Here is a 27788-nt window from a genome sequence, read left to right on the forward strand (position 1 = left end):
ACTATTTCACCACTGATAATTACCCTAGACATTAAGACTTTGGAATTTCAAATTTAAAAAGATAATTCGAAATAAGTACACTTGTATACTAAATATGAAATGTCCTTGCTTACAAATCCAAATAGTTCCTTTGTAAAGTTTAAGACTAGATGTTTGCCTTTAATAAAAAGTCTTTGCAGAGATCTAGTTTTGATTTCCTAAAAAGACAAAATATTAACACTTGAGTGCCCAATCTGAACTAACCTCATTGTAATATTCAAATATATTCAATTACAAATAATAGGATTTGCTTTAAAGTCAGAAACAAACACTTCTTTGCAAAAAATGGACATTGAGATATAAGAGAACTTGAATTATAGTTCCCTACTAAGGTGGCAAAATTGAAAAAAGAAAGAAGTACTGGGCTTCCCTGGTGGCGCAGTGGTTGAGAATCTGTCTGCTAATGCAGGGGACACGGGTTCGAGCCCTGGTCTGGGAAGATCCCACACGCCGCGGAGCAACTAGGCCCGTGAGCCACAACTACTGAGCCTGCGCCGCATCTGGAGCCTGTGCTCCACAACAAGAGAGGCCGCGATAGTGAGAGGCCCGCGCACCGCGATGAAGAGTGGCCCCCGCTTGCCACAACTAGAGAAAGCCCTTGCACAGAAACGAAGACCCAACACAGCCAAAAGTAAATAAATAAATAAATAAAATTAAAAAGTGACTGTACCATTTAAAAAAAAAAAAGAAAGATGTACTAAATTACTGGGGAGCAGAGCTCGGAGAAGCGAAAGAACAGTTTTAATGATACTCTGGAGCACATTCAACCCCCCAAATTCTACTATCCCTCATTCTTCTTATCTCACTTTAATTCTTGGAAAAGTTCAAGAATCTTGTGCTGAGCACATGATTTTTTCCATTCCAAATCCTGACCTGTGTAAAGTCTTATCACTAGCACTACTTTTGTATAGTTATCTAATTTAAATCCAGAAACACAGAGAATAAAATGTATCAGGTTTACAGTTAAGTGTAAGAGGTGGAGACTACCAGGAATGCTAACAACAAAAAGGAAGGAAAACCTACTGCCTTGATCCATGAAGGATAATCAGGATGTTAAAAACAAAACCAAAAGCACCACCCAAAATATAGTGCTCACGCAGCTACCTCTGAGAAAAAGATTCTGAAAACTATGAATTGTCAAGGTCTCTTATTTCAAATCTAATAGTGTTATGGAATTAACAAACAAAAACAAAAACGGACATATTCTCCAAACTTCATTTGGGATAGGCAGCATATTTGATCACAAATTAAAAGAACAAGAGCATAACAAACATAATTCCCTCTAAACTGAAAGTAACACAACTAGATGCGCTTTGTCAATTACTGAGTGCGAAGTTCATGGTTAAAATTGCCTGAGAACAGGTCTGAGCTCCAGATAAAGACCACAAAACAAACCAAATTTGAGCATCACGTGGCCCCCCACTTTGTCACAGGTCCCCTCCGCCAACCAGACACGCTCCTCTGAAGCGGTGTGGTGTAAAGCCAAGTACCAAGAGACTTGACCTTGGATGGGCCTGGGTGCAAGCCCTCCCTACCATTTACCAGCTGTTTGTTTGGGAGATATTACTTGACTACATAACAGGCTTCTCCTTTAGTAAAATGGGGAAATAACCCTCTTTTGAAGGATTGTTATATCGGTTTAAAAAAAATAACAGATGTACAGCATCCTTCCTATATGTGCTGGGTACACCTCATTGCCGTATTGTTCCTTCCCCTCACGGCATCCCTTTCATCAGCATTTCTTATACTAAATCCATTTTCTCAATGCCCTGGGAAACATAGATTAATTAATTGGATTAGTCCTGTTAAATGATAAAGTCAGCTTTCCCTGCTTACATGCATTTTAATGGGTCTTTGTAACATCCTGAGGGAGGAGTTAGTAATGCTGTGATCTGGTGTGAGTGAAGGGGAGAGAGGGTTGGGTTGGTGCCCTGATCAAATATCTCCACCCACAGTTCACCTAAGGATAGCTCCAGGTCCTAAAAAGACTAAAGGTGAAAACACCAAGTGGTATGCAAATGAATGAAAAAGATGAAAAATAAGAATCTTGGTTTAAGAGCAGTCCAAAGAACTAATGGTTATTGCTAATATTTATATAGCACTTACTATGTGCGAGGCACTTTTAAGTACTTGACATATTTATTTATTCATTTCATCTTCACGACAACCCTATGAGATAGACACTATTTTTATACCCATTTTACAGAGGAGGAAAATGAGGCACAGAATTTTAAGTGATTCACCCAAGATCAGACAGGTAGTAAAGGCATGAAGCTGGAATCCTAACCCAAATAAGTCCGTTTTCAGAATTCCTGAACTTAATGCTACAGTGGAAGTTTGCATTGATTTTAAGTAACGCATGAGTCAACCATAATACCAAGCCAGTGTGATCTAATGATATTTTAACAAACATATATAGCATTTGAATGAAAGGATCTATTAGTCCAGCTGTAACTGGCCCACACCTAGTGATATTCTAATTGTATCACAATTTAAATGGTGCATTAAAAAAACAAACACATTCAGGGAGGGGCAATCAGGGTGTGAGGAGTCCAAGAACTTGAACGTTTTGCCCAGGAAGAAGACTTGGGGAGCAGGAAGTGAGGTTAGGAGAGAAAAATATAAATTACGAAGAGTGGCTTTTCAAATACTTGGAGATCTGAAAGGGTAAATCACTCCAGAATCAGGATCTGTTTTCCCACAACATCTACTCCTGGATTCTGCCCTCTGTATGCAGAGGTTCCCCACCCTGGCTGCAGATCAGAATTACAAGGGCAGATTTCCCCCCCCCCCCCCCCCGTACGCGGGCCCCCCCCTGTTGTGGCCTCTCCAGTTGCGGAGCACAGGCTCCGGAAGCACAGGCTCAGCGGCCATGGCTCACGGGCCCAGCCGCTCCGCGGCATGTGGGATCTTCCCGGACTGGGGCACGAACCCGTGTCCCCTGCATCGGCAGGCGAACTCTCAATCACTGCGCCACCAGGGAAGCCCAAGGGCAGATATTTTTAAAAAAATAATATAGAGATGGCCGGGAACCAAACCAGATGCCAAATGGGAATATTGCTGAGGGTGGGAACCAGGTTTCAATACTTAAAAGCTCCTCAGACAATGCTAAGGTGTGGCCAGACTGAGAACCTTGGAACAAGAGCAGAATCAGGTCTCACCCAGGATGCACATCACAATCACCTGAGGGGCTCTGAGATGCTGGAGGCTGGTCCTTACTCTACATGTACTGAATAATCATCCCCAAGGATGGGGTCCAGGCAGTTGTAATGAAGCAGAGCCCTGTGGAGACTGCATCAGGGAACTATGGCATGAGATGAGGCTGGAGAAGGCTCTGGTGTAAGCCATAAAAAGAAACAGGAACTCTCGCCCAAGGGTAATGGGGAGATCTGTAGAGTTTTAATCAGACAAGTGACAAGTCTGTAAGCAGATAGCTTAGGGGGTCCCTGCAGAAAGTGAACCAGGAATGGCTTTCTCAACATAAGAGAAGCCATTTTGGCCTAAGCCATCTTGTGATCTACGCCTGGCTGCAATGCTTGCCCTTGAACAGGTCTCAGTAATTAATGATCTTAAGAGAACACAGGAGTGCACAACAAAGAAAAGGTAGTCAAAGAACAGCGAGGTAATAAAGAAGAGTCCTAGTTCCTCCTCAAGAGATATACATGACAATATATCTTTGAGTTCTGCAGGAACTAAGGCCCCCATCCAGGTGAAGGATAGAACAATGATGTTGACCCTCCTGACTTCAATCAACTAAAGCTTGGACTCTGTAGACCTTGCCCTAATTCTATGCTGAATTCCCCTCTGCCCAAGCCCCTTCATGAATATGCATGTCCCTTAGCTTAAAACTTCCCCGATTTTGCTGTTCCGGGAGACAATGCTTTGGGAAAGACCCTGATGTTCTCCTTACTTGGACCTGAGCACTATGACTCCGTAACTTGCACTTGTAACCTCTATGCCAGACTGCCTGCCAGCCTGAGGACAGGAAGAGCCTGGGCTTTTGATCACCAGTGTGTCTTCCCTTCACTCCCGCAGCATCCAGCAGGATGCCCAGCTCATAACAGATACTCAAAAAAATATGGAATGAATAAACCACTGGTATGAATTACAGCTACATTGACCGCACCAGATTCTCCCAGGCAAGGACACTGTGTCCAGTAAGAAGTATTCTGAGAAGCAGACCAACTCTTTCAGTTTTGCTGTTTGAAAAATTCAAGGATGACCCTTCAGTGACCTTTCAATAAGAGTAAAACCACAGCAACTCTCCCAGTTCAAAAACATACACCAGGGCTTCCCTGGTGGCACAGTAGTTAGGAGTCTGCCTGCCAATGCAGGGGACACAGGTTCGAGCCCTGGTCCAGGAAGATCCCACATGCCATGGAGCAACTAAGCCACACGCCATGGAGCAACTAAGCCCGTGTGCCACAGCTGCTGAGCCTGCGCTCTACAGTCCGCGAGCCACAACTACTGAAGCCCACATGCCTAGAGCCCATGATCCACAAGAGAAGCCACTGCAATAAGAAGCCCGCGCACCGCAACAAAGGGTGGCCCCCACTCATCGCAACTAGAAAAAGCCCACGCATAGCAACAAAGACCCAACACAACCAAAAATAAATAAATAAAATAAATAAATTTTTTTAAATATATAAATAAAAATTAAACAAACAAACATACACCAGCTTCACACTGTCCCACCCAAAATCTTTACCCCCAGCTAAGGCTCCCCAACTCCTCAGCCAGCTTTGGCCCCTCCAGCTCCTCTCTCCAGCCTCAAGATGACTTTCAAAATGTCAAGTCAACTCATCTCCCCCTCGCCCTTGCCTCCACCCCCACAGACTTTGCTCCTTTCTCAAAGATGCTCTTGCCTAAAATGTTTTTCCCCTTGATGGCACTATATGTCCCTTTTTTTTTTTTTACATCTTTATTAGAGTATAATTGCTTTACAATGGTATGTTACTTTCTGCTTTATAACAAAGTGAATCAGTATACGTCCCTTTCTTGTCTCCGCTGGAGAGGCATTCCCTAACCCTACCCATAGTCCAACCACTGCTTCAACTCGGAATGCCCACAGTACTTAGGTATGTGGCTGAGGCTTTTTTTTTGTTTTGATTCCATCTCCTCCATCTGACCCTCACATATATCATTGTGATACCAAATTTAAGACACCAAATGAGTATTTCCTTTATAGCTTCCTTTACTCACACATATAAACACCACCTCCACTGCCAAAGTTCCTACTGAACACTCGCCGATGGCTACAATACTGAAAAGTACGGCACCAATACGCAACCGTATCTAGGAAAACAAGATTAGCTCTACCCTGTATGATTGGTTACCTAGAATTTGCAGGTTTTTCTAGAGAGAAGCAAAGCATCCTTCCAACGAGCTTTGAATGCTGAGCAACTCACCCTCGCAGGAATCAGAGGCAAGCTACCAACTTTTACAAACAGGAGTTTAGCCTTTGAGAAACAACTGTTAAGTTGAGCCAGCAAACCATCATGTCAAAATTTCCAGGCTTGAAGGCAACAAAGGGAGGAGGAGGGCAAGTTGCTGGGGAAAAAAGCCTGTAGGTACTGTTATCTTTGGTCAAAGCCCAAATAAAAGAGTCAAAAAGCATCCATTGATCTAGAATGCTATGTAAGTTAGAAATAAATTCTTTTAAGACAGACAAATAAAGCAGAGAAAGGGAACTTAAATTTCTAAATCTCAGTGTCACAGACCCACAATATAGTTCAACACTTACTGAAGAGAAGGTAGAAACTTTTCTTGAATTTATTCAGGCCACTTTCCCTGGAAGAGATATTAAGGTAATCCTGGTCACTTAGCATGGAGCACCGTATAACTTGGGCTGAGAATCCACATCCACGGATCCTGTGTTAGAACCCCTTCCTTCAAAGTCACTATGGTTTGGGGGCAGAACCTCAAATTCAAAGGGCATTTTTGGTGGTTGCCACACACATTAGAATGCCTCCAATTCTCCCATACTACTCCTGTTGGGAGAAGGGGTCCTTGTTCCCTGTCCTTGAATCTAGCTAAACCCAAGACTGCTCCAACCAGCAGAAGTATTGATATGCAACTATAAAGGCCTGATTCTCTCAGAAAGCTCATTTTCCAGAACCCAACCAACATCCTCTGAGAAACCCAAGGCCAGAGAGGTCACACAGAGGCAGCTGGTGTACAGTCCCAGCTGAGATCAGCCTTTGATTCATCCCGGCCCAGGCATCAGATATGTGAGTGAAGCAGCCTCCGGATGATAACTGCCCCCAGACGTTCAAGTCTTCCCAGCTGAGGCCTCAGACGTTGTGGAGCAAAGGCAAGCCATCCCTGCCGTGCTACCCAAATCCCTGCCCACAGGATCTGTCAGCACAATAAAATGGTTGCTGCTTTACGCTACTAAATTTCAGTTGCTTTATGACACTTGGTGACCAGAACATTTTTACTAACATAGTGATGGAATACCATCTTGATAGAGTCCAACTTCCGTGAGAAAGGAATTTGGAGTTTTAAAGGGAAAGGCTTTGCTGTTAAAACTATTTCACTAGTTAATCTCTTCTTTCCTTTATGTACTCATTTTCTAAATGATTCATCCAGTCTCACTCCTTCAAAATAACATCTGACAATCCCCAAATTTACATCTCCAGCCCTAGCCTTTCCCATGAACTCGAGTCCTCTATCTCACTGCCTACTCAATATCTCCACTTGGGTGTCTAACAAGCATCCCAAATTTAATGTACCCCAAACTAACCCTTTCATTAAAAACCTCTCCCTGGACTTCCCTGGTGGCGCAGTGGTTAAGAATCCACCTACCAATGCAGGAGACACGGGTTCGATCCCTGGTCCAGGAAGATCCCACATGCCAAGGAGTAACTAAGGCTGTGAGCCACAACTACTGAGCCTGTGCTCTGGAGCCTGCGAGCCACAACTACTGAGCCCGTGAGCCACAACTACTGAATCCTAGAGCCCGTGCTGCACAACAAGAAAAGCCACCACAATGAGAAGCCTGCGCACCACAACAAACAGTAGCCCCCGCTCACCGCAACTAGAGAAAGCCCGCGTGCAGCAAAGAAAACCCAACACAGCCAAAAATAAATAAATAAATTTTTAAAAAAAAAAAAACCCTCTCCCAGCCAACTTCCCCTCCAATCTTCCCCATTTTAGCAAATGACACCTCCACTCTTGCATGTGCTCACACTAAAAACCTTTAATATAAGCCGACTCCTCTTCCTCCTTCTCTCTGTTTCTCTCCCCCCAACATCCAATCCATTAACAAATCCTGTGGACTCTACCTTCAAAACATATCTAGAGGGCTTCCCTGGTGGCGCAGTGGTTGAGAATCTGCCTGCCGATGCAGGGGACACGGGTTCGAGCCCTGGGCTGGGAAGATCCCACATGCCGCGGAGCAACTAGGCCCGTGTGCCACAACTACTGAGCCTGCGCGTCTGGAGCCTGTGCTCCGCAGCAAGAGAGGCCGCGATAGTGAGAGGCCCGCACACCGCGATGAAGAGTGGTCCCCGCTTGCCACAACTAGAGAAAGCCCTCACACAGAAACAAAGACCCAACACAGCCAAAAAAATAATTAATTAATTAAAAAAAAACATATCAGGAACGTGAGCGATTCTCACTACCTCCACTGCGACCATCTTAATCCAAGCCGCCATCAGCTCTTACCTAAACTACTGTACTAAACTCCTAACTGATGCCTGATGCTCTCACTCCTGTCCCTCTACAGTCTATTCTCCACACTATAGATCTTCTCAAAATATAAGCCAGATCATTTCATTCCTCTGCTCAAAACCCACTCAGAAGAAGATCCAAACTCCCACCATGGTCCACCAGAGATTCAGTCCATTCTGCCCTGGATGCCTCTCTGACCTCTCCACTGCTCACTCCTTTGCTCACACCTCTCTCTTTTCTGCTTCTGGAACACACCACACCCATTTCTGCCCTAGGCCTTTTGTACCTTCTTCTCTCTCCTGGAAAGCTCTTCCCCTGGACAGCTACCTGGCTCGCTCCCTCACTTTATTCAGGTCTCTGTGCAAATGTCCCTTGATACCACTATCTAAAACAGCACATCTACCCCTGCGGAATTTTTTTCACATACTCATCACCATCCAATACGCCACAGATTTCTTTTTTGTTTCTCTCCTCCACCACCACCTGCTAGGGATGTGAGCTCCATGAGAACAGACTTTCTTCTGTTCACTGCTACTTCCCCAGTACCTAGAGAATGCTCAAATAATTGTTGAATAAAGGAATGAAAATTAATAAGCTGAAAAAATCTGTAACATACTTTTAGCACAAAGACTGAAATACCTTAAGCAGCTAACTAACTTCACATAATGGCATAAGCTAGTCTTCCTTAAGCATGATCTAATAGGTACAATAATTCATAAAAATTTTCTATAAGTGACAAAGCAAATATGTAGTTTCCCAACAGAAGAATTTATATGAAAATGTAAGTATCAAAAAAAAAAAGAAAACGTAAGCATCACAATTTTTTTTTTTATTATAAGGCTTTTCCTATCAAGCTAAACTGTTACACAGTAGAGTTGTTACTCCTTAAATCGCAATAATGAGACTTTAGCTCCCTGCCGCCATCTAAAAGGGAACATTACATGACATGAGCCTGTTGGTAGTACTGGAGAACCGAAGAAATTATATAACTAAATACTGACATATAGACACTGAAATGAGGTATCTCATAAAACATAAAACCACTCGGATGAGTAAGTTTATTTTGAGATATTCCTAAAGTGAAAGGTCTACGACCCAACCTAGAATCAACAGTAAATCTCTTTACACAGGAAATCTATTGCCTGATTTTCAATGTTGTACCCTCAAGACACTTGGGCTCCAACTCAATAACAAAAAGCATATAGTTGTTATTGTTGTTGTTGTTTAAGAGCTCTTAAAATATATAAAATCCAACCTCTTCACTTCACAGGCATGGAAATAGACCACTGACATGACCATTGGGAACAACATCCAATAATCAGTCTCCTGACTTAGTTTAGTGTTCTTTCCACCACAAAATAGGACAAGGAGTAGGTCAAGCCTTCAATTTTACAACTAGAAAAATATGGCTAGAATGATAGGGAAGTCTGATTACAAAGAGAAAATCTTCTATCCAGGCAGAAAGAAAGGGTCACAGTTGCTATTCTTCTGAAGAATATGTTGGGGTCTGAACAAAAAAGTTTATCACATACTGTGACCTCGGTAGACAAAAATGCACAGAAACAAAATATATCATTTTCTCAGAGGTCTTCTTTTATTTTATTTTCTTCCTCAGTTTTATTGAGCTACAATTGACACATAACGTTGTATTAGTTTTAGGTATACAACACAGTGATTTGAAATATGTGTATATTGTGAAATGCTTACCACTGTAAGTTTAGTTAACATCCATCACTTCACAAAGTTAGATTTTTTTCTTGTGATGAGAACTTTTAAGATCTACTCTTTCACAACTTTCAAACATACAAGGGAGTTCCCTGGTGGCCTAGTGGTTAGGATTCTGGGCTTTCACTGCCGTGGCCCGGGTTCAATCCTTGGTCGGGGAACTGAGATCTCGCATAGCTGTCCAGTGCAGCCAAAATTAAAAACAAATCAAACAAAAACTGAACAAACTAACAAAAACCATACAATACAGTGTGGTTAAGTATGGTCATCATGCTATACACTACATCTCCATCTCAGAGGCTTTCTAGCCAACTTGTGACATTTAGAAGGCCACATGTAGAGGTGTCACTGGTTTACTGAACATTTGAGTGCCTCTTTCCCAGGTGCTTTGCTAAGCCCCAAGAAACACAGAATTGGAGAATTCATAGTCTCTCTGCCAGAATGAGAGGAATGCACAAGTTCAGGGTGTACTCCTGGAACATAACTCCAAAATAACAAGGTGAATGGTGTTCCTGGGACTTGTCCAAACTGGTCCCTCCTGTCAAGGAAGATACAGTTTTGAAAGAAAGGCAGACAAATAACAAGGTAATTACATGGAAATGGAGTGGTGCTATACTTTACAAGGTACACTGGCTTTCCAAGGTACAGTAGTTCTGCAGGAGAGCTGGTAATGCTAGAGAGGAAGGGGTAGCCAGTCCAAGCAAAGGGACCAGCGCATGTGCAAACACAGGGGTGCTCAAGAGGACAAGACACAGATCTTCTGGTTAAACATGACCCACAGGCCTTCTAAAGTGACAGTAAAGCAGGGGCAATGGGTACAAACCCACAAGGACAAAGAATGGGAAATGAGATGACAGTGGACAAAAGATGTCAGTAAAACTCTGGAATCCAGAAAGCAAAGTGATGGTTACTGTCTAGCACAGCTGAGAAAACTGAACAGTAAGTGTATGCTGTATAACCCTGAAAAAGCTCAAAGTTGGAGGTGGTAGATATGGTTGAAGGGAGGGATAAGAAGTTTGGCTAAAAATAGGAGAATTGGTTGAAAAATCTGTATAAGAAGCATTTAGATCCTCCAGATAACTACCTTTCTCCAAAACCAGCAGAAGACAGAAAGAATACTTTTGAAGAAAACCTCCAACATGAGAGAGAGAGATGAACAAAAGAAAAGAGGAATTCAGGAATCAGAAAATACTAGGCGTATACAAAAATTTCACAAAACTATAAATAGTATCCTCAAAGAGACAAATTATATATGTCTCAGGAATAGGATAAAAATGAAGATGAAAATGGCAACTGAGAAAGGACTCGAAATTGAGAATGACACCCAGAATTTAAAACTAAATAGATGGGTTGAAAGAGCCAAGGAAACCTCCTGGAATATAATCCACAACAAAAAAGATGGAAAATAGAAGCAGAGGGGAAACAAAACACAACTCAGATGATCTGTCCAAAAGATCTAATATCTGACCAAGAGGATTCACAGAAAAAGAGAAGGGGAAAATGGTAAAGTGGGAATTATCAAAGAAATAATAAGAATTTCCCTTTCCAGATTGAAAGGGACCCATCTAGAACCCAATCCAATGAATGAAAATAAACCCGCATGAAGGCACATTCTGTGAAATTTCAGAACAGTGGGAATGAAGAAGTCATACAAACTTCCAGAGAAAAGAACCAGGTCTCTTGGAGAGGATCAGAAATCAGAACAGCATCAAACTTTCAACACAGGGACTTCCCTGGTGGCGCAGTGGTTAAGAATCCGCCTGCCAATGCAGGGAACTCAGGTTTGAGCCCTGGTCCCGGAAGATCCCACATGCCGTGGAGCAGCCAAGCCCGTGCACCACAACTACTGAGCCTGCATTCTAGAGCCCGCGAGCCACAACTACTGAGCCCGTGTGCCACAACTGAAGCCCGTGCGCCTAGAGCCCGTGCTCCACAACAAGAGAAGCCACTGCAGTGAGAAGCCCGCGCACCACAACAAAGAGTAGCCCCCACTCGCCGCAACTAGAGAAAGCCCACGCGCAGAAACGAAGACCCAACACAGACAAAAAAAAAAAACTTTCAACACAGACACTGAAAGATTCAAAGCCAACTGAGCCAACAATGCCTTCGAAATGATGAACAAATGATTCAGTGCCCACCCAACCGATCATTCAAGTGTGAAGAAAGAATAAAGAGATTTCAGATGCTCAAAAGAAAATTTATTTCCCAGGCACCTTTTCCTGATAGCGTGTTACTAGAATTTGTGGTTCAGCAAATGAAGCAATCAAGCCAGAAAGAGGAAGACGCGAGATCTAGGAAAAAGGGAATCTGACACAGGAGAGTAATAAAAAGAGACCCAGGGCTTCCCTGGTGGCGCAGTGGTTGAGAGTCCGCCTGCCGATGCAGGGGACACGGGTTCATGCCCCGGTCCGGGAAGATCCCACATGCCACAGAGCGGCTGCGCCCATGAGCCATGGCCACTGAGCCTGCGCGTCCAGAGCCTGTTGCTCTGCAATGGGAGAGGCCACAACAGTGAGAGGCCCGCGTACTGCAAAAAAAAAAAAAAAAAAAAAAAAAAGGAGACCCAGATTGCAGCAGGATGATGGGGTGAGAGGGATGCCAAGAAAATGATGAATAGATTGTCAATGTTCTTAAATATCTGAAGTAAACTGCCAGGCATTTGAGAGAACTGCTGGAACATTTGGGGAAAGTTAGTAATAGGTATAAGAAAACTAAATCAATTTTTAAGATAAAAACATTAACTCCAGAAAAAACAAATATTTGCATGAGAAAGGAAATGTAATCATAGTACACTACTTGGCTTATCAGTGAACAATACTTATTTAGTCAAAATAAAATGCATGATTTAGTGGTTTAACTAAAGTGGTTTAAAGATTATGATGATAAAAAAATTTAAAAAATAAAAATTATGATTTCATTGTGAGGTATGGGAAGGAAGAGCGGTGGTGAAAGAAAACCTTCACCAATGGTAATAGGAAGTTAAAAGGTGTCTAAGACTTGATATTTCAAAAGTAGTAGCGTATCAGGAGATGGGGAGATAAACTGGGAGACTGGGACTGACATATACACACTACTATATACAAAATAAATAACTAAAAAAAACCTGCTTAGAGTACAGGGAACTCTACTCAACACTCTGTAATGGCCTACATGGGAAAAGAATCTAAAAAAAAAGTGGATATATGTACATGTACAACTGAGTCACTTTGCTGTACATCTGAAACACAACATTGTAAATCAACTATACTCCAATAAAAATTTTTTAAAAATAGCAGCATAGGGCTTCCCTGGTGGCGCAGTGGTTGAGAGTCCACCTGCCGATGCAGGGGACACCGGTTCGTGCCCCGGTCCGGGAATACCCCACATGCCGCGGAGCGGCTGGGCCCGTGAGCCATGGCCGCTGAGCCTGCGAGTCCGGAGCCTGTGCTCCGCAACGGGAGAAGCCACAACAGTGAGAGGCCCGCGTACCGCAAAAAAAAAAAAAAAAAAATAGCAGCATAAGCTTATTATCTAGAAGCATAGAAGTAAATATGCCCCCCAAAAAGCTAAATGCTTTCAAAGCAGCTGTCTCTGGGAAGTAATACTTGGAAATGAGAATGGATGGGACAGAAGACTATTGTTTTCAACATGAGTCTTTCAGTACTCTTCAATTTCTAAATTATTTGTATGCATTACTCTGGATAAAAATTTAAACTGTTTTAAAGTGAAATGCTTAGTACCAAAATAAAATAAGATTGATGCAACATCATTTTATCTTCTCTCAGAAGGAGCCTACTTACTCGAATCACTGACCCATTCATTTGTTCATTCATTAAAAAAAAAAAATACAAAAATCCTTCAGTAGTATAGAGTGGTGAACAGGACAGACAGGTCTCTTCCCTCCTTGAGATGGAGGAAGACAGACAAGTAAATGAGGACGATAATTACCACTTGTGAAAAGAGCAGTAAAGATGTAGGATAGTTAGTGACTGGGGTCATACTTCAGATATGGCATCTGGAAGGATGTAAGCTATTTGTTCTGACTCCTAAAGGAAAAGGGACCTTATTATGTTAAGAATCTCAGATTGGAGTTTCCAGGACCAAAGAGAGTGTAAATTCAAATCTTAAAATGGACAGGCCTATGCTTAGGAATTCTTTCAGACTTGGCCGACTCCTTACCAAGAGCAAGACCCTGTCTGCTGCCTAGAGGGGCTGTTAAACTAAAAATCTTTAGTAATGGGGATAGGGAAATGCCCCCCACACCCACACCCATCATAGGCGGACTTCTCCCTTATTTTGGTGCGATTCCGTTTGATCTTTGCCTCTGAAGATTTCCCTAATTTCCTGGAGAGCTCAGTGTATCCAACATTTCTTGGTGTTTTGTAGGGGAGGTTTTCAGGGTATCTAGTCTACCATAGAGCAGGACCAGAAGTCAGGACGAGACAAGTAAAGGAATTTAAGAAAACTTTAGAGGTAGAACCAGCAGCAGGACTTGCTGATGATTTGAAGAGAAGCAGAGGTATGAGAGAAAGGGGGAATTAAGGCTATTCCTAGGTTTCTGGTTTGTACCATGGGCTAGGTGGTGATGCCATTTACTTAGATGGGGAAAGCTGAGTGGGGAGAAGTGCACAAGCTTGTGGTCAGAAAGCTTAAGAGTTATGTTTCTTGGGGGGAGGTTTAAATTAGGAGTATGGGATTAACAGATATGCACCACTATATATAAAATAAACAACAAGGATTTACTTTATAGCACAGGGAACCATATTCAATATCTTGTAATAACCTATAATAGTAAAGAATCTGAAAAAATTTATACATATATTTAACTGAATCACTTTGCTGCACACCTGAAACTAACACAATACTGTAAATCAACTACTTCAATTTTTTAATTTATTTATTTTTTTGGCTGCACCACGCGGCATGTGGGATCTTAGTTCCCCAACCAGAGATCAAACCTGTGCCCCCTGCATTGGAAGCGTGAAGTCTTAACCACTGGACTGCTAGGGAAGTCCCCAACTACTTCAATTTTTTAAAAAAGAGTTATGTTTTGGACAAAATAAATAAATAGGAGATAACTACAACTGCCCAAGGGGAAATGTCAATTAAGCATCAGGACACAGGAATTGGGAGCCTGGAGACACCTGGGTTGGAGATACGCCCTTGGTAGTCAGTCAGTCATCAGGATGGAGATGATAAAGTCAAAGTAATGGATAAGATAACCCAAGGAGAGAATATAGAAAAAGAGGAGAAAAGAGAGCCCCAGACAGAGGCCTGAGGCACTTCAACATTAGTGTTCAGGTAGATGAACCAGGAAAGGCAAGCAGGAAAGACCAGCAAGACTGAAGAAAAACCAGGGAAAATGTCACAGAAGCCAAGAGAAGAGAATGTTTTAAGAAAAAAAAAAAAAGATGCTCAGCTGTGTCCAATACCACTAAAAGGGTGAGCAGGATGGTGACAGAGCAGTATCCCTTCAACTTGGTGACCCTCCAACCCACCATTCTTACTCCTTCTTTCAGTTAGGATCTAGCAATATTGCTCCTTGATATTTACCCAAATGAGCCGAAAACTTATGTCTATACAAAAACCTGCACATGAGTACTTACAGCAACTTCATTCTTAATTGCCAAAACTTGGAAACAATCAAGATGTCCTTCGATAGGTGAATGGATAAACAAACTGTGGTACATACAGACAATGGAATATTATTCAGCAATAAAAAGAAATGCACTACCAAGCCTTGAAAAGACATGGGGAATCTGAATGAATGTTGCCAAGTGAAAGAAGGCAGTCTGAAATGGCTACATACTGTATGATTCCAACTGTATGACATTCTGGAAAAGATAAAACTATGCAGATATTAAAAAAGATCAGTGGTTGCCAGGGGTTTGGGGGAGGGATGTATAGGTGGAGTACGGGGGATCTGTAGGGCAGTGAAACTATTTTGTATGATATTGTAATGGTGGATATATGTCATTATACATTTGTCAAAATTCCTAGAATGCAAACAGAGTGAACTCTAATGTTAATAATAATGTGTCGGGCTTCCTTGGTGGCACAGTGGTTAAGAATCTGCCTGCCAATGCGGACACGAGTTCGAGTCCTGGTCTGGGAAGATCCCACATGCCGCGGAGCAACTAAGCCCGTGCACCACAACTACTGAGCCTGCATGCCACAACTACTGAGCCCACGAGCCACAACTACTGAGCCCACGTGCCTAGAGCCCATGCTCTGCAACAAGAGAAGCCACCACAATGAGAAGCCAGTGCGCCGCAACGAAGAGTAGCCCCCACTCGCTGCAACTAGAGAAAAGCCTAAGTGCAGCAACGAAGACCCAACACAGCCAAAAATAAAACAAATAAAATAAATAAATTTTTTTAAAAAGTTAATGTCTTTGGGCTTCCCTGGTGGCGCAGTTGTTGAGAGTCCGCCTGCCGATGCAGGGGACACAGGTTCGTGCCCTGGTCCGGGAAGATTCCACATGCCGCGGAGCGGCTGGGCCTGTGAGCCATGGCCGCTGAGCCTGTGCGTCCGGAGCCTGTGCTCTGCAACGGGAGAGGCCACAACAGTGAGAGGCCCACGTACCGCCAAAAAAAAAAAGATAAATCTGACCCCATAAAGTTTCAATTATATTTAAGAAGGAAGATAAGCTATCTCCCCAATTAGACAAGCTTTTCTATGAAAGTCTTATCAAAATGAATAATATACTTGGAAAAATAAGTGACCTCATTGTACATTATAATTTTGCATGATGTGAGCGCTCTTCAGAGAACAGCTGATCTTATCCATTAAGCAAAGGTTAAGAAAAAGCCTCAATTACTCATGAAATTATAATCTGACAATGTAAGTGAGGTAGTGGACATGGCTTAGAAAGAAAAAGAATAAATACTTATAAAGATAATAATTTAGAATTTAGAAACACTATTCCAGTTTAGGTTGGGGTTTTTAAGTCTTATTTCTGCGGTGTGATCTCTGACAAATAAATTTCTCTTTGAATTAGTAATACAAGCAACTGCAAGAAGAAAGGAAAATGAGAGCTTTATTTACATTACATGTACTAAAGTAAAAGACATGTCTGAAATAGAACACTTCTTATAGAATTTAAAGACAATTCTTTACCAGAATTGTCTTTAGAAGTTAATCCAATCCTTCAGAAACTGTCTTAATATGTTCATGGATAATCTATCAATAAAACCAAACTGAACATTAATCTGGTAAAGTGATGCTTTTGATAGTCATAATCTATTTGATTAATATTCAGTTCCATAAATACTAAGAAGAACAAACAGAATAAAAAGAAATCTCCAAAGCATTTTTACTTAGTAGACCACATATCTACCATTTACCTTCATCCTCAAAACAACAATGATTTCTAAACCCTGTGGATATGACTTCACTAATCTGAAGACTTTTATAGCTTATGATTCATTAGGGCAGCATTTCTCAAACCAAGGACCACCTGTATCAGGGCTGCCTGTTAAAAATGACACTAGATCTACTAAACCAGGCTCTAGAACAGAACCATAGAATCTTGTTTTTTAAACAAGTATCCCAGGGGTTCTTATGCTAAAACCTTTAGACCAAGTCTCAAACTTTTTGTTCTCAGGACCCCTTTATATCCTTAAAAATTGGGGAGCCCTAAGAGTTCTTCTCTATGGACGTATACCAATGTTTACTGTATTACAAATTAAAACTGAGAAATTTTAAATATATTTATTAATTTATTAAAAAAGCAATAAACCTATTACATAAATAACATCTCTACGAAAAATAACCTATTTTCCAAAACAACAACAGCAACAAAATGGAAACTGGCATTGTTAAAGTTCTGGAAATTTCTTTAATGATTTCTCTAATGCTTGGCTTAACAGAAGACAGCTGGATTCTCACAACTCTGTTTTTCTTTCAGTCTGTTGCAGTATGTTGTTCTGGTTGAAGTGTAGAAGAAATTTTGGCTTCATACTAATTGGAAAAGGAGGAGAGTATCTTAATTATCTTTGCAGATAAGTCTGGATATTCTTTAATATTACACCAAAACTTGACAAGTAGTAGTTTCTTTTTTTCTTTTACAGTATGCGGGCCTCTCACTATTGTGACCTCTCCCGTTGCGGAGCACAGGCTCCGGACACGCAGGCTCAGCGGCCATGGCTCACGGGCCCAGCCGCTCCGCAACATGCGGGATCCTCCCGGACCGGGGCACGAACCCGTGTCCCCTGCATCGGCAGGCGGACTCTCAACCACTGCGCCACCAGGGAAGCCCGACAAGTAGTAGTTTCTTAAAGGTTAGATGCAATGCAGATTCTGAAACCACAGCAATGAACTCTTCACACTCAGTTACATTAAGATCCATTAGTCTATCTTGCATTCTGAGTAGAATGTTTTCCCATGCATGATTTTGTAATGCCATGCATTAATCATTTGGAAAACACTACTTCAGAGACATGCAGACCTTCCAAATGTCAACACATTTCATTATAAACTATCACAAAATCACATTTGTTATTGTCAAAAAATTAGATTAATTAATACTGGGAAGCCGTCAAAGTCACAGTAGTGGATACAAGTTTTCTCACACTCTAATTTATCATCGAAAGCTTAAACTTTATCATCGGTAACAAATACTGTCAATTGTTTTCCTTGAAGAGAAAGCTTCCCTTCATTCATTTTTGGGAAAATACCTACCAATATCCCCATCAGTCTGTCAATCATTCTTTCAAGTAAAAATGGTGTTTCATGAAAAAAGCAGCTAGTATGAGATCACAACTCAAACAATACCACAGTGCTTTTCTACTGTACTTCTCTATGCAGCAGAAGTGGTTTAGGCATCCCTTCCATTTCATTACAGAATATCAAAAAGACATCCTCAAGAGTTGAGAGATAATGAAATTAATATTGTTCACTGTTTGATCACAGACATTCTTAAGGGAAATAAGATTTTTTTTTTCCTGAGAGTGCACTGAGTACAATGGCTACTAGTATAAGTGCAAATGCCAACTACATAAAAAACACAAATAATGCTATGAAAATAGTTTTGATCTCAAAGACCCACCAAGAAAGGCTCTGAGACCCACCGGGGTCTGCGGCCCACACTCTGAGAACTGCTCCTACAGACAACTCAAACAGAAGCATCAATGAGCAAACTATCCATGGGAACAATACAAAAACCCCACCACCACTGGCCAAAGGAGCAGCAGGAGCTTACACAAAACAGTGTGTGGTGATTTAAGGATGGAGCCGTTGACATTAATAGAAGCTGGACCTTGGTATCATAGGTATATGAACAGCAAGCTTTAAAAAATATTGGGGGGGGTGGGTAGGGTGTGCAACAATTCCTACCTGCCCAAGTAACAGACACTCACTGGGGTTTCATATTTAATGAGGTAGCTAGGGACTTCCCTGGTGGTCCAGCAGGTAAGACTCCATGCTCGCAGTGCAGGAGGCCTGGGTTCGATCCCTGGTCAGGGAACTAGATCCCGCATGCTGCAACCAAAGACACCTCATGCTGCAACTAAAGATCCCGCACACGGCAACAAAGATCCTGCCTGCCGCAACTAAGAGCCGGCGCAGCCAAATAAATAAATATTAAAAAAAAAAAATGAGGTAGCTAGACTTCTCCCCAGAATTAAATATACGTTTAAGGAGGGAAATGTGCACTCTGTTCATAGAAAAGCTACATTTCTAAGCAGTATGCATATGATGATTAAAACATTAAAAGTATACAGGTACAGATTTATTCATACGTGCCTCAAGACAAACATGATGATACTTACAACACTGTTTTCTGTCTTTAGATTCTGCAGTCTATGCCTATCATTAGGATATTAAATAAATTATGACATCCATAGCCTAGAAGACTACTATGAAGAATTTTTTTTAAAGCAACAATAAACTGAAATTTCCCCTCCAAGTTCTCCTGAGATCACAATACTGAATATTTCATCCCACCCTAAATCCACACCATGCAGATCTTAAAAACATGAGGCGGATATAAACATATTCACATGGAATATTTTCTAAGATAAACAAAGTGACAAAAAGTAAGATACAAAGTTACGCGTATAATTTGCTACTATCTCTGGAAGGAAAGAGAGAGAGAGAATAACACATTTGCTTGTATAACATGCACAATCACTCTAGAAAGATAAGAAATAGGTAACTAGCTGTCCCTGGGAGAGAGAGTTCAGAGGATAAGGTGAAGGGGAGACTTTCCACTTACTGTACTAATTAAAACCCCACCCCCCCAAATAAGAAAACTGAAATCTGGAACTGAAAAACAAAACTGATACATCCTTGCTGCAAATCTGTGGTTAAGACTAGCATTCTTAACCTATCTTTCCTAAGGAAAGAGGAAGCAGGTTCATCTCATTCTCCATTACTTGAGAGATACTCACTGGGTTAAAGCATGGAACTCTCATTGCCAAGCTTAGGGTACCCTGAGGTAGAAGGAAGTCATTGGAATCACACAGCTGTACACCGGGCACTTCTGACCCAGGACACCTCAGATATTTCTGCAGGATTTTTTTTTAATTAATAAGCTTGACTTTTTAGAGCAATTTTAGGTTCAAAGCAAAATTGAGTGGGAAGTACAGAGTTCACCTAACCTCCCTCACCCCCACCCCTACTGACATCCCCTACCACAGCAGTACATTTGAGAAACAGGAATCTTAAATGGCTCCATGAACCTAGGATTCTTCAACGTAGTAATTAGGACCATCAAGTGTCCCAGCTGCTTCTACTTACAGGCCACTCTTATTTATGTACTCGAATGAAAAGGGACAATAACACGTGGAATTAAGAATAAATATTGAGGGGCTTCCCTGGTGGCTCAGTGGTTGAGAGTCCGCCTGCCGATGTAGGGGACACGGGTTCGTACCCCGGTCCGGGAAGATCCCACATGCTGCGGAGCGGCTGGGCCCGTGAGCCATGGCCGCTGAGCCTGCACGTCCTGAGTCTGTGCTCCGCAACGGGAGAGGCCACAGCAGTGAGAGGCCCGCGTATCGCAAAAAAAAAAAAATCCCCAGAAGAATAAATATTGAGATTTGGCTTCAGAATCCTTTGATTATTCCATCTGCCCCTGTGCACAAGAGAGTGACCATCCTAATTACGTTCTATTTTGGTTAATGTTTCAATAAACTTGCTTTCCCTAAACCTACTGATAAAAAGAGGCCCAAAGGCAAAGTCGGTCTGAGATTAAATATTTATTGTGACTAAACCACAAGTAGAAAGAAATTCGAAGGCTGACGATTTTAATGCTAACTCAATGGATGATTGCACTTTGCTTGGTTTAGAGGAGAGGTAATTACACAGCTAACATCTGGGGTTTGAGGTTTTGAGGACTACATTTGGGTGAACTGGGGGGTGGGGGTGAGGAGAGAACAAAAGGAAAGTCTCCTGATTTTAGACTCTGTCAGGAAAAGCGTTTGCTCAAAAGTAAAAACAAAATTAACATTAGAAAAGAAGCGAAAAACATGCATTTTAAGAAGCTTTCACCTAAGCAGGTGCTCAAGGTCACACTCAAATCCTCCAATTCTCATAACAAGAATGCGAGGTCAGGCTGCCACAAACTAATAAAATCAATCAACAAAGCGGGAAAACAGTCAGTTCACAGCAGACCAGGCAGGGTTTTCCTAAATCGGGCTCACCTTCAATAATCTCAATCAGTCTTCAGAAACGGCTTCTACAAAAACTACCCAAACATCCCCCTAATAATTTGCACTCCTCCTCCGCAATAGGGAAGCCATTTATTTACCAGAAGGTTTACTTTCTCTTTCAAACTCTGCTGCCTTCCTTCTGCCCCACATTCGGCCAAGAAACAGCCGGGAGGCCTTTTCTCTCCAGCCTTCTCTGACCCCAAACTGGAGAGCTGGTGCAAGAGAACCCGTTTCATGAAGGTGCTGAATGGCTCTTCTTAAACCACAAGGCTGTTTTGAGTATTTGTTTGCAAAGGAAAGTTACAAGACAGGAAAGCAAAGCTAGACTCCTCCAATGAAAACACGCACGCGCGCGCGCACACACACAAACACAGAAGTGAAGGGACAAATCACTTCCCAGCCTCGTACAGATCACTCTACTTAGGATGCTGCCTCAACCCCCCAAGCTGCATGCTGTCCCACCGTCCTTGCCTGACTCCCATACCCCTGAAACCTTTCATATTATCTGCACTTTTTGTATCAAGAAGAACTCCAAGGGACTGTTCAAATCCTAAGTGGTCATTAAAATTTAATGTGTTGAATATTACTTCAAATAAATGGGCCACAATCAGAAGACGCAAAGAGACATATGTATGACAAGGGCATCTGTGTAAACAGGAATTTATGGTTTGCCTTGTCTATTCCTTTTACGTGATAGACTTCATTTCCTCCACCACAGTGTAAATCCCCCTCATCCCTATTCATTTAGTTTTTTTCCTATTAGGTTAGAATCTCCTGATTACTCCTTCTTTCCTCTGGGTCATTAAAGGTTACTGTGAATCATAACTGGCCTGACTTTATAGTTAGATAGATATTGCAGGTTTTAATAATAGTAATTATTAAGCACTCCAATTTTAGCTATCTCCCAAGCACTGTGCAAAGTACTTCATATACGTTGCTTCAAATCTTGCTCAATCCTCACGAATCCCTTACAACTGGACCTGGCATTTGCATTTTATGGACAGAGAAACTGAAACCTGGAGAAGTTAAAGCAACTGACCCAAGATCTAAGAGGTGCTGGATCTGGGATTAAAGCCCAGGAAGTCTGATCTCATCACCATTCTTTTAACTCTTATTGCAACTGTGGACCATGAAACCCTCAAACTCACTGCCCAAGCATTTCGACACTACAGTAACAGCTACCTTAGGAAAGCTCAAAACATAAGTTCCTTGTTTGATGTAGTTAAAAAGTCAGGGAAAAGTTCAGTGATTAGGGAAGTCATTTATTCATATGGATGGGGGGGGCGTAGCAGAAAGGAAAGCCAGACAATCTAAACCTTATTTTATTTGGGGGGCAGATCTGCCTTCCTTATTATTCTTTTATTAGGCTGTTAAAAAGGAATTTGTGGGGTTTCCCTGGTGGCGCAGTTGCTAAGAATCCACCTGCCAATGCAGGGCACACAGGTTCAAGCCCTGGTCCGGGAAGATCCCACATGCCATGGAGCAACTAAGCCCGCGCGCCACAACTACTGAGCCTGCGCTCTAGAGCCCGTGCTCTGCAACAAGAGAAGGCACCGCAGTGAGCAGCCTGTGCACCACAGAGAACACTAGCCCCTGCTCGCCGCAACTAGAGAAAGTCCACGCACAGCAACAAAGACCCAACGCAGCCAAAAATAAATAAATAAATTTATAAAAAATAAAAATAAAAGGAATTTGCAATAAAATAGTCCCAGATAAATTGGTAAGTAGAAAAAGCTGCAAAAAAGCTGGAGAAACATACACCAAATTAATAAGACATATATATAAAATATACATAGTTTATATTTCTACAAATATAAATTTATTTACAGTAGCATGCATTACTTTCATAAACAGGACAAAACAACTTAATGACATTTGAACCCAATTATTAACAGAAGAGAAGGGCTAAGAGCCGTAGCTTCCTTTCCCCTCAGTTCTCCTAAATTAAGAACTTCTACCTATAGATCCCTGAACACACTATGCTGTTTTAAGCCTCTGCACGCTCATGTTCCCTCAGCCTTGAATGCAACTATTCACCACTCAGCTTTGTTGGGAGAATTCCTACCGATCCTACAAAACCATTTTCAGGTGTTCCCATGTGAATACCCCTCTAAGATAAAGCCTTTCTCTCACCCTTAAAAAGAGTTAATCTCCTGGTAATGTGTTCCAGGCATTATGCTAAGTATTTTACCTGCATTATCTCCTGGAGTCTTCAACAGCCCTAGGAGATAAGTACTGTTATCCTATCCTTTTACAGATAAGAAAACTGAGGTTCAGATTCTGACTAGGAAGTGGCAGATCCAAGATCCAATCCCAGATGTGTCTGACTCCAGAGCCTGACCTCTGAACCACTGTGCTATCATCTTCCCAACCCTAAGTCCATACTGACACAGCACATACCCCGGCCCCGACAACACCACTTCCGGTTCTGTGAAAACGGGGACCATAGTGCATTATCCTTGGATCCTGCCTAGCACAATAGTTAGTTCTCAATATATAATATGCTTGCTGATCTGAACCGAGTTGTGATAATACTGATATAGGAGAACTGACCATAACAGAAATTTTCTTGCATATGCTATTCCTTTTAAAAACTGGAGACATTTCAAACAACTTACCACCAAAGTACCATCTAGCATTCCTGACAAAAGTGCCCCATAGTAAGCCAAGGTTCCTTGTAACTAATGTGTAACCACAATATCACTTTTTTTCACGATAACCAACAAAGACTGAAGTGTGAAGTAGCCCAGGGGTGTCATCCTGCTGGACCTCACCAAGGCTGCCCCAGGACACCAGGAGTTCTCCAGGATCTGGGGATGCCCTTCAAGTGCTCTTTGGCTGGTTGTTATACATGACCCAAAAGTTATGATAAATTTTTTTAAATATGGAAGACAGAAAATGTGAGTGGACATTTATAGCCAATTAAAAATCCTCAAAAAGCACTTCTGCACTTAACAACACAAATCCAATAAGTCAGGACCCCTCTTTTTGAGTGCTGGCCCAGTGTATAAGGTCAGCTTCAGTGACAACTCCCCTAGGGCAGAGGCCATATGTACCGACTTACTTTGTACAAGTTAACCAAGGTCAGGCATGGGGTAGGCACTCCATGATTAAACACCAGTATTCAGCCTCAAAAATCTTTAAATTCATTGGTCTTGCATTCAAGACCTCTTATATGCAGGCACTCCTTCTCCCCTACTTACCTTCCTAATCTACCAGGATTTTGTTTGTGTTATATCACCATACCTCCTCACCCCAAATTCTTTGTATCTGTCAAATGCCAACCATTATTTGGGCCCCAGATCAAAGCTCTCAGTTAGCAAGAAGACTTCTAGACAACTGCAAGCCTCATAACCAATCCTTCTACTGAAGACCTGTAGCGCTTAGTGAAGCACTGTCCAACAGAACTTTCTACGATAATGGAAATGTTCTATACCTGTGCTATATGTTTTTTAATATATAATAGCTACCTTGTTGGACAGCACAGGCTTAATGTCTCACCACCTCTTTGAGGAAAACATGTTGCACTACACGGATAAAGCATTTATGAAGCTGCCTCAGTAGACCTCAAGTTCTGTAAACAAGGCGTCTCGTTCCTCATAGCAACTTCCACGAAGTTGTAAAAAGTAAATATTTGTTGATCTGTACATCACCTCTGAGAAAGCCAGAAGATTAAAAGGTGCCAGACTCGGCATCTGTAATGATGGCCACCACCTCTGCCCCATCTCACCATCTGGAAGTCAAGATGTGCAGAGGCAGGGAGGAGAAAGCAACTTTCTAGAGACACAAATGACCACTGATCAAGCCACAAGGCACTTTGGTTTATATGACATTTAGGTCATGACTGTCCTTCACCTACAAACTTGCCTAAATAAATATCTCTTTCCATTAGCAAACAGCTAAATTCTGATGGTAAATTATGCACACTATAACGTTAGCTACTTGTGGGGAGGGACAGATTGGGAGTTTGGGATTGACAGGTACACACCGCTATATTTACAACAGATAACCAACAAGGACCTACTGTATAGCACAGGGAATGCTGCTCACTATTCTGTAATAACCTAAATGGGAAAAGAATTTGAAAAACAATAGATACATGTATATGTATAACTGAATCACTTTGCTGTACACCTGAAACTAACACAACACTGTTAATCAACCATGCTCCAATACAAAATATAAAAAAAAAAAAAGTTACTTCCCAAGTTAGCCATAGCAGTTAGATAGGAAACAAAACAAAACAAAACCTAAAAACCTAAGGAAACCCCATTTGTATATCATTTTTCACCTGCTTATTAAATATCTCCCTTGGAGTCTTACAGACTACTGGTGGTATTTCATTGCCTAGGTATATGTCAGAATTTCACTGACATCTTTCCCAGCAGGGCCTACAGTCACACTAAATCAAGATCTAATACTTAAGCACAGATAGTCAAAAGCAAACAAAATATACAGAAGGCACAAATTCCACCACTATGACACTCTGCTGCCCCAGGCAAGTGTTTTGTTCCTTTGATCTCAATTTCCTTATCTACAAAACAGAGTTAAGGTTATATGAACTATCTACCCTTTGTGGGTCAAGTCATAACTGTGGATATTTCTACATGGCTATTCTTCCCAAAAGAACTACATATAAAAGATTTATGAATTTTCTAGTGGTTATTTGTGGCGGATATGCTAGCAGATATAGAGATTAATAAGATCAAGTCTCTAACATCTACATTTTTTGTCTTGTTTTGCTTTGAAGATTTCTTTCCTCCATCCCACTGTGCAAACGTCACTGCAAAAATTCTACTACTACCCCAGTCTGGCACATGTAATAAGGAAATAAATGTGTTGTCTCAGGGAATAGATATATTTAATATAAAACAGAAAATTGGCTGAATCAAGTCATAACACAGTCTAAATCCACATATAAAAGATTGAGATAATTTACTGTTCTGATTTATTCAAACCAATGCTGTATCAGCCCAGCCAGCCAAAAAATTACAACCCACACACAGAATAAATATACCCTTTAGATGCACACACAATAAAAACCAGCAGGGACACATTACATACATTTTTAATACGAATAAGTGTGTCAGTACCATACGTCCACCTGATATAACACAGAGGGATGTGGACTAAACACAGTAAAAACAACTTGGGTGATGGTTTGAATTTTGCTAACTTAAGTGCAACCACACCCCCAAACACAGGTAAAGTTTGCGCACATGACTTTGCCAAGGCCAGCCTGTCTTCGTTTCCCTCTCCTCTGCATTTACCCAAGATGTTGGCTCTGAGACAGAAAACTCCCACTCTGGATTGGTTCATTCTGTCCTATGCAATTAAGCAACACCACAATCCAGTAAACGCAAGGGCTCAATTATTTATCTTCTGGCCAAGTTTACCAGGTGTTTATAAAAGAACAATGTCAAGGAGGAAATAGGTTTATTTCCCTCTAGAGCTGGCTTGATGGGGGTTTTATTCTGTTTTTTTAGAAGGGGGAGGAGGGAATCACGACTTTAACCTAGAAAAAGACGGGAGGGAATTTAGAAAGAGTACAAGACTGTCAATTTCCCTACAGGAAACTTGATTCTTATGCAATAATCCTACCCACAACCAACCAGTCCGTGAGGCTGTAGGGGGAAGACACCTATTCCTACCTCCTCCTGGGGGGCACAGCTGGCTCCTAAAGGAGCGGGAACAGGGCAAGGCGGAGGAAGTGGCTCAGCCGGGAGCCGCCGGGCCCCGCCGGGGGGCGGGGAGGAGGCGCTTGCCAACCCGCCCCACCAACCTCTGTGGAGATCTCCGCCGGCGTGACAGTCGCTCCTGTGGCCGGAACGTCCCCAGAGCCCCAGGGAGCAGGAAGTTGGGGGGCTGTCCCTCACTCCTGCCCCCCCACCCTAGAGTGCCCTCGCCCCACAGTCCTCCCCCTCCAGCCCATTCTCTCTTCCTCGGCGTCTCCCCTTTCTCCAAAGAACGAAACTTCCTTCCAGCGCACCCTGTCCCTTCAGAGGCCGGCTCCTGTCATCCCGGGGAGCTGTCCCTTCAGAGCTACCCTCCGTTTCTCCTCGTATCCCCCCGACCCACTGAAGTTTCCATCCACTACTCCCCCAAACACCCCAGAGGCTCCCAGCGCTCGCCCCCCGCCCCCGCCCGGGGATGCCCAGGCCTGGAGGCCGTCGGGGGGCAGCCCCACCCTTAATCCCCTTCACCTGCTGCTCGGGCTGAGGCCCGACCGGCCGGGGTTGCGCTTGCGCCGGGGTGCGGGCCGCGGGGTCCCTCAGGCCGCGGAGTCTCGCCTAGCAGATGTGGGGTAAGCGCCGAGCTGGGGTTCTTGTCAAGGATCCGGTTCGGGCTCGCTCCCTCCGCGGCGACGTCAGAACCCCAGCCTCCCCCTACCAGTCTACGCTGCCCCAGCTCCGGAAACCGCTGAATTACAGTCCCTCCAGCCAATCCCCGCCCAACCCCGCCGGGCCGTGACACGCCGCTCATGCATAATTCATGAGACAACCAGTTTTCTCGGCCACCCAGAGGCCCTGGTGAGTGTACTGTACAACCGATGCCCCACCCACCGGCCAATAAGAAGAGCCTCTTGGAGAAAGGGCGGAGCCAATAGAAGGCTGGGAACGCCCCTGTTCTGGCTGTTCCGAGGGCTTAGTGCTCCTCCCTCCGTAACAGCGGGAGAAGAACCAAGGCCTTGGGCAGAGAGGCCCGGGGGGAGGGAGGGAA

At 42.6% G+C, this 27788-nt stretch overlaps 1 protein-coding gene across 3 annotated transcripts in view; it reads right to left on the reverse strand.

The window, feature by feature from the left end:
• Positions 1–27465, reverse strand: part of STAT3 (signal transducer and activator of transcription 3) — a 64549-nt gene extending 37084 nt beyond the window's left edge. Inside the window, exon 1 of one of the 3 annotated variants that reach the window (XM_027094680.1) lies at positions 27272–27465. The gene's annotated coding sequence lies outside the window, so the exon portion shown is untranslated. The remainder of the gene's footprint in view (positions 1–27271) is intronic. The other 2 variants (XM_027094677.1, XM_027094679.1) reach the window with 2 other exon arrangements.
• Between the last annotated feature and the right edge of the window lie 323 nt (positions 27466–27788).

The sequence above is a fragment of the Aethalodelphis obliquidens genome, unplaced genomic scaffold (genome assembly GCF_003676395.1).
Source record: "Aethalodelphis obliquidens isolate GAN/ISIS:26980383/991018 unplaced genomic scaffold, ASM367639v1 scaffold89, whole genome shotgun sequence".
Lineage (NCBI taxonomy): Eukaryota > Metazoa > Chordata > Mammalia > Artiodactyla > Delphinidae > Aethalodelphis > Aethalodelphis obliquidens.